Below are 9,935 nucleotides of genomic sequence, written 5' to 3'. Positions count from 1 at the left end.
GTTCTTAATGTTTTGTACACTCGGTGTATGTTATGGTTATAGTGACTCTTGACTTTTCTGTCATAATAATGACATAACAGGTTATAAACACATTGGGCAGTTGATGACAACTGACTATACAGCTGTTACAGAAACCAATTTAGTTAAATGTGTTTGCTTTTGGTATTCCTTAGCCATCTACTTAAGTGGAATGACCATGACCAGATTTGGTGGGATACATTTTTTTCCAACAAGTATTTTTAGATTCCTGATCGAGTTCCAATCCACCCAACCCTGTTAAGGACAATGGTAAAGTCAGCTGTTGGACATGAGAATTCTGTTATGTCATGCTATAGGGGCCCCGACCAGTCGGGGTCTCAACTTACTGTTTAAGTTAGAATAGTACACGAGGTGGAAGTTCAAAATGTGGTTGTGCATCAGCAGTTTACTCTGTCAGTCACTCAATTACCCATGTCGGCCTAAACATTTTTGTTAGGTAAATTATTCTAGCCAGTTATTAAAACTTGTAGTAATCATAGCACGTGTCCGGTCGGTATTTGGCCATCACAATAACTACTCCACCACTATCTCTCCCCAGCAAGGCTCCTATTAAAATAATGATGCTCTATGAGATGAGGAATCTGTCTATCCTTGTTTGGAAAACAATTCCATGAGGCACTTATTTCTGCTGTGAAGGGAGTAGATCCATTTGTATTGGATTAAATGTTTTATTTTTACATCTGAGCATTACTCGGATGTGTGACAGAGGGCAATGAATGGGCCTCAGACCGTTTTACAGCCTCCATATAAGTATAATAATTGAATCATCTAAACTAAATAAGACCTACCATAAATTTCCCCCCCCATACCCAACTGGCGGACCGTGGTCCGGACCCAGAACGGGGTCAATATGGAACTCGGTAGAGCTTCGACCCCTGGTATCAAATAAACACACAAGACATGGATGTGTCGATTTCTGGAAATTAGCTTTACAACTGCAAAATGTTTTATTCGCCAACAAGAGGGGTGTGAAGTTTTGGGTCGCATGAATTGCGAGGTGGGGGGTTGTTACTATGCCGTTAATTGACACCTTTTTGTGACCTAGGAAGTTTGTGACTGGACCTTCTTAAATAGTACTTGAGTACCCCTGCCATAAATAATCTGACAGTCACACACAGGACTACATCAACAATTTTGAAACGCTCTCACCAGTAAAAGGTTGAGCCAGTGTTTCCTATAAGAAGCAATTTTCTGTAAAAAACTAATTCAAGAAGCATGCTCTAATAATAGCCACTAAATAAAACTGAATTATTTAATTAAAAAAAATGTTTTTCTGTAATTTCTCAATATACCGGTAGACCAAGTGGTGGTGTTGTAGTGCACCTTGGAGTTACACTTCCTAAACATTCAGACAATAATGGATTGGATTTACGTAGTGATCTTTCACCAGGTGCTCAAATGGCTTTTACATCGCATGCAGCATAAACTCTCCGCGTTCACCACCAATGCGAAGCGCCCACCTGGGTAATATGTAATGACATTTGGAGCCATGGAATTCATCAGACATCAGTTGGAGAGAAAGAGATTAAAATAGATTGTCAAAGTGAAAAAGGTAAAGTGCCAAAACACAATACAGTGGATAATGTAGCGGTGACCTGGGTGGAGGGTGATGCATTCAGTAGAACACGTAGCTACCCTCAGTGCACCGCTGACCCCAAGGTCACTTTTTATTACATGGGAATGGATTACATTTGCCAGCTGCTGCCTCTCTCCCTCCTCTCTACAGGGAATCTGAGGGAAGAGAATGAAAACTAGATATGGGGGGGGCAGAAACAGTGGAAAGATAACAGTACAGCATCCTTGTTCAGTACTGTGACAATTCATGAGGGTTAGTGTGTTTTCTAGTGCTCTGGCAATGGCGTGAACTCATTATCTGGGATTAGATTGATCCTGGCTCGGGATTAGTGGGCATGTCAGCTCTGGCACCAATCTGACAAAGAATTGGCTTTCCTCAGCTATGTTCTAGAAATGTAGCTCTCCACATTTGTGCATTGAATATCATTCCTCACTGTTATAACATCCCTCTTTATGTTTGATTACTTATGCTTATAAGAACTGAGGTCGGACATACTTAAGTTGAAATACTTTGAGTATGCTGGCATTACATGGTTGTTCACAGGGCTTCCAAGCACAACTACATGTCCCTTGTAAAACATGCAATTTGAGTATTTCTGTACAAATACAAGGACTGGATTACAGTATAATGTTTACAACATTACAACTGTAATAGTGACATTTGTGGTATGAACAAAAACCAAAGGAAACATTTGACTGCATACATTTTACCTTTTGTAATAATACTTCAATGTTTGTTCAATTTTTTTTGCTTTTGCAAATTTTGATAACTCCTCAAACACAACTTGTATCTGTACTATATTTACAGATACGACAGAGCTAAAAAGAATTGTCCTGCTTAACAACAAAAGCCAAGGCAAAGATCTCTGGCAAAAGGAAATATCACTTCTGTGGACATACATAAATTCCGTAGTGGTTTACATTCATTATAAACGTTGTACCATTTGATCTAACTCAGTAAACTTCAAATGTATCCCTTATAGCAATAACAAGGACTAAACACAATTTAAGGCCGTTTACATAACAGTTCTGTAAAGGGTGTAGGGACAGGAGGCTGGTGATAAACTGATCGACTCCCTTAAAGATAAACGGCATCAATATTTCTTACTTTAACAACATTCACTTGGCAGACATCTCTATTCCTCTCCAAGCAGACAAATGACCAAGCATAAACATTCTTGTCTGCAGTGTAGGTATATGGGTCAACATAACCACACTGACATAATCAGTGCTGAACTCCTTCAATCTTGTAAAATGATGGGTTGAACATACCGGGTTGAACATACCCCATATTTCTTTGTGGAATAACAAATACGTTTTTTACATCCTGTTTCTTTTTACGATTTCAAAGAAGATCACACACTACAGGTTGGAAATGCCAGGATATCTTAGTGACACAACAATGACACAAATCAGTTAAAACGTAACCACATGATACAACATATCTTCAAGACAGATAAGAAAAACAAGTGACTTCTCGGTGCGTGATTACAGATTGGTCTATGCTAAGACTTCTGCTGTCCGTGATGTTGCTGTTTTGTGGAAACACAGCATTTAAGAAAAGTGTTAAGGCTGTTCTGAGGGCAAAGGGTGGTGGGGGTGTGCAACTCAATATTAGGAAGGTGTCCTTGATTTGTACACAGTGTATATTATGTTCCTTAGAGCATTTTTCTTCCCGTTTTCTATTTGACCAAGCATTCACATATTGTTCACTCTGCTATTTTTCCCATCAACAAAACAACAGATGTAGATACAAGCAAATAACTCCCTCTGCTGTCTGTTTTTGGAACAACATTTCCAGATATTGAAAGACACACAGCAACTACTCACCAGATTGTCTGTGCCTCTTTCAGGCCTTTCCAAAAGTTGGTGACTGTTGGATACCGGAGGTCATCCACTTCATAAAGTCCTCATAAGTGGCATGCACAGGGAGCCACAACTTTAACGCACATGTGTTGGCCTCTGGGAAGATCCTTTTTTTGTTCCTGTAACACTGTTTTGTGTAGGAACTCGATGGTTGGCTTGTCATCAAAACCAAACTTTGATGCCCCAGTGGCAAAAACCAGTACATCTTCAAGAGAGAAAGAGGGATAGTTTCTCCCCCCTCCTCCTCTGGCTTGATAAATGCATCTCTCCCTACGAAATAAAAATGATAAATTAAGCCATTTTTACTTTTTAAATGCTCCAACTAAACAACCTAGATGAATGCCTATACATGTCTTAAACAAAGCTGTTTTAAAGCCACCATTCAGTCTGTGTAAGTACAAAGTGTTTTTGAGGTACAAAACATACACTTTCAAGTGCTGAGATGTATTTATTTTTTAAACACTCTGCTTGTAGTCAGTATCTCAATTATAATCACATGCCGCATGGCTGAGACACACAACTTCAAACCGTAATGTGAGCCAGATTTGTGTTTTAATTAAATATACATAATCCCTGCCTGGTACTCTGGCCTCGCTCAAACCGTGACTGCTCAACGGGAGTGGAATAATAATCCTGGGCGTGTCATACACCAGCTATCGTGAAGCCCTCAAAACCCAATCATGTCCCTTGTGAGCAATGTCCCTGCATAGTTCCTAGTTTGTAGACTGGCTTCTTCCAACCAGACAGAAGGTATCTGGACAGGCTGCTATCACTAAACGAATCAATGCACACACCATTTACCACAGGGGCTTAAGCCTTACAGGTAGCCGAGCGGTTAGAGCATTGGGCCAGTAACAGAAAGGTTGTCGGTTCAATTCCCTGAGCCGACAAGGTGAAAAATAGAATCGGTGCCCTTGAGCAAAGCAGTTAAACCTAATTGCTCCTGTAAATCGCTCTGGATAAGAGTGTCTGCTAAATGACAAGAATGTAAGGTTAATGTCTACCCAAGTACTATTGCATTTTCCAAACTTTTATTGTTGTTTTGTATATATTGCTTATTTTAAACTACATTATATTAAGACATTCTCTGTCAGATTTGCATACTTTTTTTGCCTGTAGTTCTGAAAGTAGCGCCCAAGAGCCTAAATGTGTCCCCGAAAATGGCATATTACGTCTTATATGTGCAAGACGTCATTGCTCTGGTGTGTGTGCATCTTACTAACTGTCACTCAAATGGCATGGGGCTGAAGCTCATTGGAAGGAACTTGAATTGCTAGGGGGCTGGCCCACGATGGGGAAAATGTACTGAAAATTGCGCTGCCCATCTTTCAGGAAGTAGTTCCTTTAAAACTTGGGATTTTGTGGCCAACTGAGGTAAAACAGTCATTATGCTCATAGATTATGCATGTATGAACTACACATTGACACATCCAGCCCAAAGCGGGAGTTTAAAAAATACTTACGTAGTCGCCAAACTCCCATAGCATCTCTTTACAAGATTTGTGCTAGTGTAGAATTTAACTTTTTCACTATTATCTATGATTGTAAATTGGCATACAATTAAGTCTGACAGCGAACTTACCATTAAAACCTACTACTATTACTTCTTCAAGGTAAACTCACCTTCGACATCGATCAGCCAGTCCCTCCAGAAGCCCACCACCAACTCCTCTTCGTTCCTCCTGTTACTTCCTTCCTCTGCGTACATCACCACGAACGGATTGTAGAGGTCCTTCACAGTCAGTCTGTTTGCCCCACGAACAAACATGGTTCTCATTGCGGCGGTGTTGGACTGTAACATGTCGAGGACACCAATGGTCATTAGTCCCTCTAAACCTTTTAAAAAGAGCAAATGTGATCATTAGCATAGATAACAAACAAATTGCAGAATGCAATTCTCCACAAATACCTGAGATTACACTATGATCCACCATTGAGTCATTTAGTCAGTTTTAACTGTGATTGAGAAGTACAATTAAGAATTTGTTATTCAAAATGTGATTCTAAATGGAACTTGGCCACCTCAATCATATTGCATGTTAACAAAGCAGAATCACTGTTAAGTGTGACATTTTACAATACAAGGACAGCAAGGTAATTTTGTGTTCCACTGACAGCCAATTGCTATCCATAATTAACAGAATACAAACATTGCTGCCCCACCACTGCTTGCGCCATGTTGATATGAAACTGACGCTAAGCTTGAAGGTGCCGTTTCTGGGCTTGGCATCTATCACACAATGCATGACCAACAGAGTTAGAGGCTGCCAATGAAGAGCATGTTTTAGTACAACACTTCATACAGCAGTGGGCACTACCCATAAAGATTGCACGCAGCTCCTCATCATCCACCTCTGCCAGTGTGCGCGGTGGGGTCAGCTTTCCTGATAACTGGCAGAAGAGTCGATCGGAGAAGGCGCATGGCCCCACCCCTAAAAAAAATAAAGGAGAGCAGCACACTCTAGGAGCTCAGATGCTAAAATATTTATGTCCAACATTTCGACAGACAAGCAGCCTTCATCAAGGTATAAATTAAAATAAATGATGACCATACCTACAGTGAGGGAAAAAAGTATTTGATCCCCTGCTGATTTTGTACATTTGCCCACTGACAAAGAAATGATCAGTCTATCATTTTAATGGTAGGTTTATTTGAACAGTGAGAGAAATCAAATAAAGGAGATAATGGAACACTTAAAAAAGAATGGTAAAAGTAATAATAAATACACAATGGGTAACCATAACTTGGCTGTATACACGTTGATGTGCAGGGGTACGAGGCAATTGAGGTAGATACAGTTGAAGTCGGAAGTTTACATACACTTAGGTTGGAGTCATTAAAACTCATTTTTCAACCACTCCACAAATGTCTTGTTAACAAACTATAGTTTTGGCAAGTTGGTTAGGACATCTACTTTGACCATGACACAAGTAATTTTTCCAACAATTGTTTACAGACAGATTATTTCACTTATAATTCACTGTAACACAATTCCAGTGGGTCAGAAGTTTACATACACGAAGTTGACTGTGCCTTTAAACAGCTTGGAAAAATCCAGAAAATGATGTCATGGCTCTAGAAGCTTCTGATAGACTAATTGACATGATTTGAGTCAATTGGAGGTGTACCTGTGGATGTATTTCAAGGCCTACCTTCAAACTCAGGGCCTCTGCTTGACATCATGGGAAAATCAAAAGAAATTAGCCAAGACAGCCAAAACAATTGTAGACCTCCACAAGTCTGGTTCATCCTTGGGAGCATTTTCCAAACGCCTGAAGGTACTACGTTCATCTGTACAAACAATAGTACGCAAGTATAAACACAATGGGACCACACAGCCGTCATACCGCTCAGGATGGAGACACGTTCTCTCTCCTAGAGATGAACATACTTTGGTGCAAAAAGTGCAAATCAATCCCAGAACAACTGCAATGGACCTTGAGAAGATGCTGGAGGAAACAGGTACAAAAGTATCTATATCCACAGTAAAACGAGTCCTATATCAACATAACCTGAAAATCTGCTCAGCAAGGAAGAAGTCACTGCTCCAAAACCTCCATAAAAAAGCCAGACTACGGTTGGCAACTGCACATGGGGACAAAGATCGTACTTTTTGGAGAAATGTCCTCTGGTCTGTTGAAACAAAAATAGAGCTGTTTGGCCATAATGACCATCGTTATGTTTGGAGGAAAAACGGGGAGGCTTGCAAGCCGAAGAACACAATTCCAACCGTGAAGCACGGGGGTGGCAGCATCATGTTGTGGGGGTGCTTTGCTGCAGGAGGGACTGGTGCACTTCACAAAATAGATGGCATCATGAGGATGGACATTATGTGGATATATTGAAGCAACATCTCAAGACATCAGTCAGGAAGTTAAGGCTTAGATGCAAATGGGTCTTCCAAATGGACAATGACCCCAAGAATACTTCCAAAGTTGTGGCAAAATGGCTTAAGGACAACAAAGTCAAGTTATTGGAGTGGCCATCACAAAGCCCTGACCTCAATCCTACAGAAAATTTGTGGGCAGAACTGAAAAAGCATGTGCGAGCAAGGAGGCCTACAAACCTGACTCAGTTACACCAACTCTGTGAGGAAGAATGGGCAAAATTCACCCAACTTATTGTGGGAAGCTTGTGGAAGGCTACCCGAAACGTTTGACCCAAGTTAAACAATTTAAAGCAATCCTACCAAATACCAATTGAGTGTATGTAATCTTCTGACCCACTGGGAATGTGATGAAATAAATAAAAGCTGAAATAAATCATTCTCTCTACTATTATTCTGACATTTCACATTATTAAAATAAAGTGGTGATCCTAACTGACCTAAGACAGGGAATTTTTACTAGGATTAAATGTCAGGAATTGTGAAATACTGAGTTTAAATGTATTTGGCTAAGTTGTATGTAAACTTCTGACTTCAACTGTATATTGTTAATAACTGAATAAATGACTGGGTGCATGTAATGTATGACCTAATTTAATGATTTTCCCAGGGAATGGCTTGGGATGGTAATGTAATGTGTGTTACGTTATTTCACTGTATTTACATAGGACTGCAGCAACATAGAAAACATGTACGAATTTTTCGGAATTGCAAGCAGTATGTCTGCAAGACATTGTGTGATATTCTAGAATATGGTTTATTGAATATTATACAACGGGTGGGTCTAATCCTGAATGTTGATTGGTTAAACCCGCATTTCAGCCGTTACCACCCGCTAAATCCATGAAGTTAAAATGCCTATTTACTCTGTTCCACCTGATATCCACTATAAAAAGCATCTAGACATTATTTCACATTTCTTTTAGACTAACAATTTTTTTCAACAGCAAAGATTAGTATAAACCTGTCTGTTTCTCTGACATTTTCAACATTGTTTCGATATTCAAATTCGATCTCCAGCTGTCCCATAGTAACGAACGTGTCGGGAATCGGGACAAGACAGACAGGCAGCGTTTCTCAGCCAGTCGAAATCATGAAACAGCTGGCATCATTGAAAAAAGGTAAAACGAAAGGAAGTGCAGCTAGTTTGCAGTCTTCCAGCTTCAGTTTGAAGTGATTGTGTTGTTGACTAGCTTCTCTGAACAACAGTGTCCTGACAAGTGAGCACATGTTCTATACCAGGCGAAAGCACGCCTCATTAGCTCATTGTTATGGATGTATCCAAATAAATGTCACTAGAAAACAGCTTAAACAAATGCAAATGCAGCTACTTGTAATTCTGACTGTAAGCAAGGGACATGAACGTTGCTGTCACGTATCCCTCTGGAACTTTCATTGCGCACACCTGGCCCCTATTCCCACTGATTGTATTTGTATATATGTGCCCTTTGTTCACCATGGTGCTGTCGATTATTGTTACTATGTCCTTTGGTGCGTGTGAGTACCTGTGCTGTGTGTTTTGGGCTTTCGTGCCATTGTGGATTGCGCAGATGATTACGGGTCTCGTCCCATGTGATAATCATTGTGCGCGTGTGTTATTTATTCAAGGTACTCCTCGCTCTTCTGTTTGGGTTTCAACCCTGTGTTTTTGTTACGTGTTTGTTTGGTCTTTGTCCCCGTGCCTTTACACGGCACGCTGTAATTTTGGGCGTAATAAAAAACCCTATTACGATTTTCCTGCGCCTGTCTCCCGAATCATTTATACCAGCGTGAGTTGCCAGCCATTATCGCAAATGAACATTTCGAATGAACAACTGGGTCGCGTCCATAGATACAGAACAAAAAGACTGAACAACTGGATCGCGTCTGGCAACTGAATCGGTAGAACGAACGACCAGCCGGCTTGGGTAGCAACCATAGATTTGTGTCGGGACTATATCTTGTGGAAGGATGAAATGGTATGAATAAATTCATGAAAATAACATTTTAATGAAAATATGTCAATCATTATTTGAATATGTTGGTAACCCGTTGTATAAAAGTGATAATGCCCTCAAAGACAGTGTTTCGAGGATATCTTGACACGGTTTGCCGGCCCTCGACTTCTTCTCGGGCCTAACAACACCCATGCCAATATATCCTCCAAACACAGGCTTCTCAGGCATTACCACTTAATTGTCTTCTGCTGATTAGATAAGGATGGTCAAAAATCCAGTGCCCCCCCCTCCGAATATATAATTTCCATAGTGATGGCACTCTGTGTAAGAGCTGTTGAAGATTTAAAGCAACAACAAAACATCAAAATGTATATAAGAAAAAAGAAAGCTGTGGATTTTTGTCCATCCTCCCCTAATTCAGAGTATAGTGTCTTCATAGTTATGGCGCGCTTTGCTTAAGAGCTATTGAAGATTGAAAACAGAATATCCACCAAATATCCAATATAAAAGTAATTTTACCTTGTTCATGAGGTGTGGCTATTGTTAGCCAACTTGAGCTAGCTACCAAGCTAGCATACAAACTCGGTAGCAACGAGTAGATCAGGGTTCCTCAACTCGCGGCCAGCGGGTG

This window comes from Salmo salar, chromosome 15, assembly GCF_965601325.2.
Source record: "Salmo salar chromosome 15, fSalSal1, whole genome shotgun sequence".
Taxonomy (NCBI): Eukaryota; Metazoa; Chordata; class Actinopteri; order Salmoniformes; family Salmonidae; genus Salmo; species Salmo salar.
The sequence above is the reverse complement of the archived record's forward strand: the minus strand, read 5'-3'. Positions refer to the sequence as shown.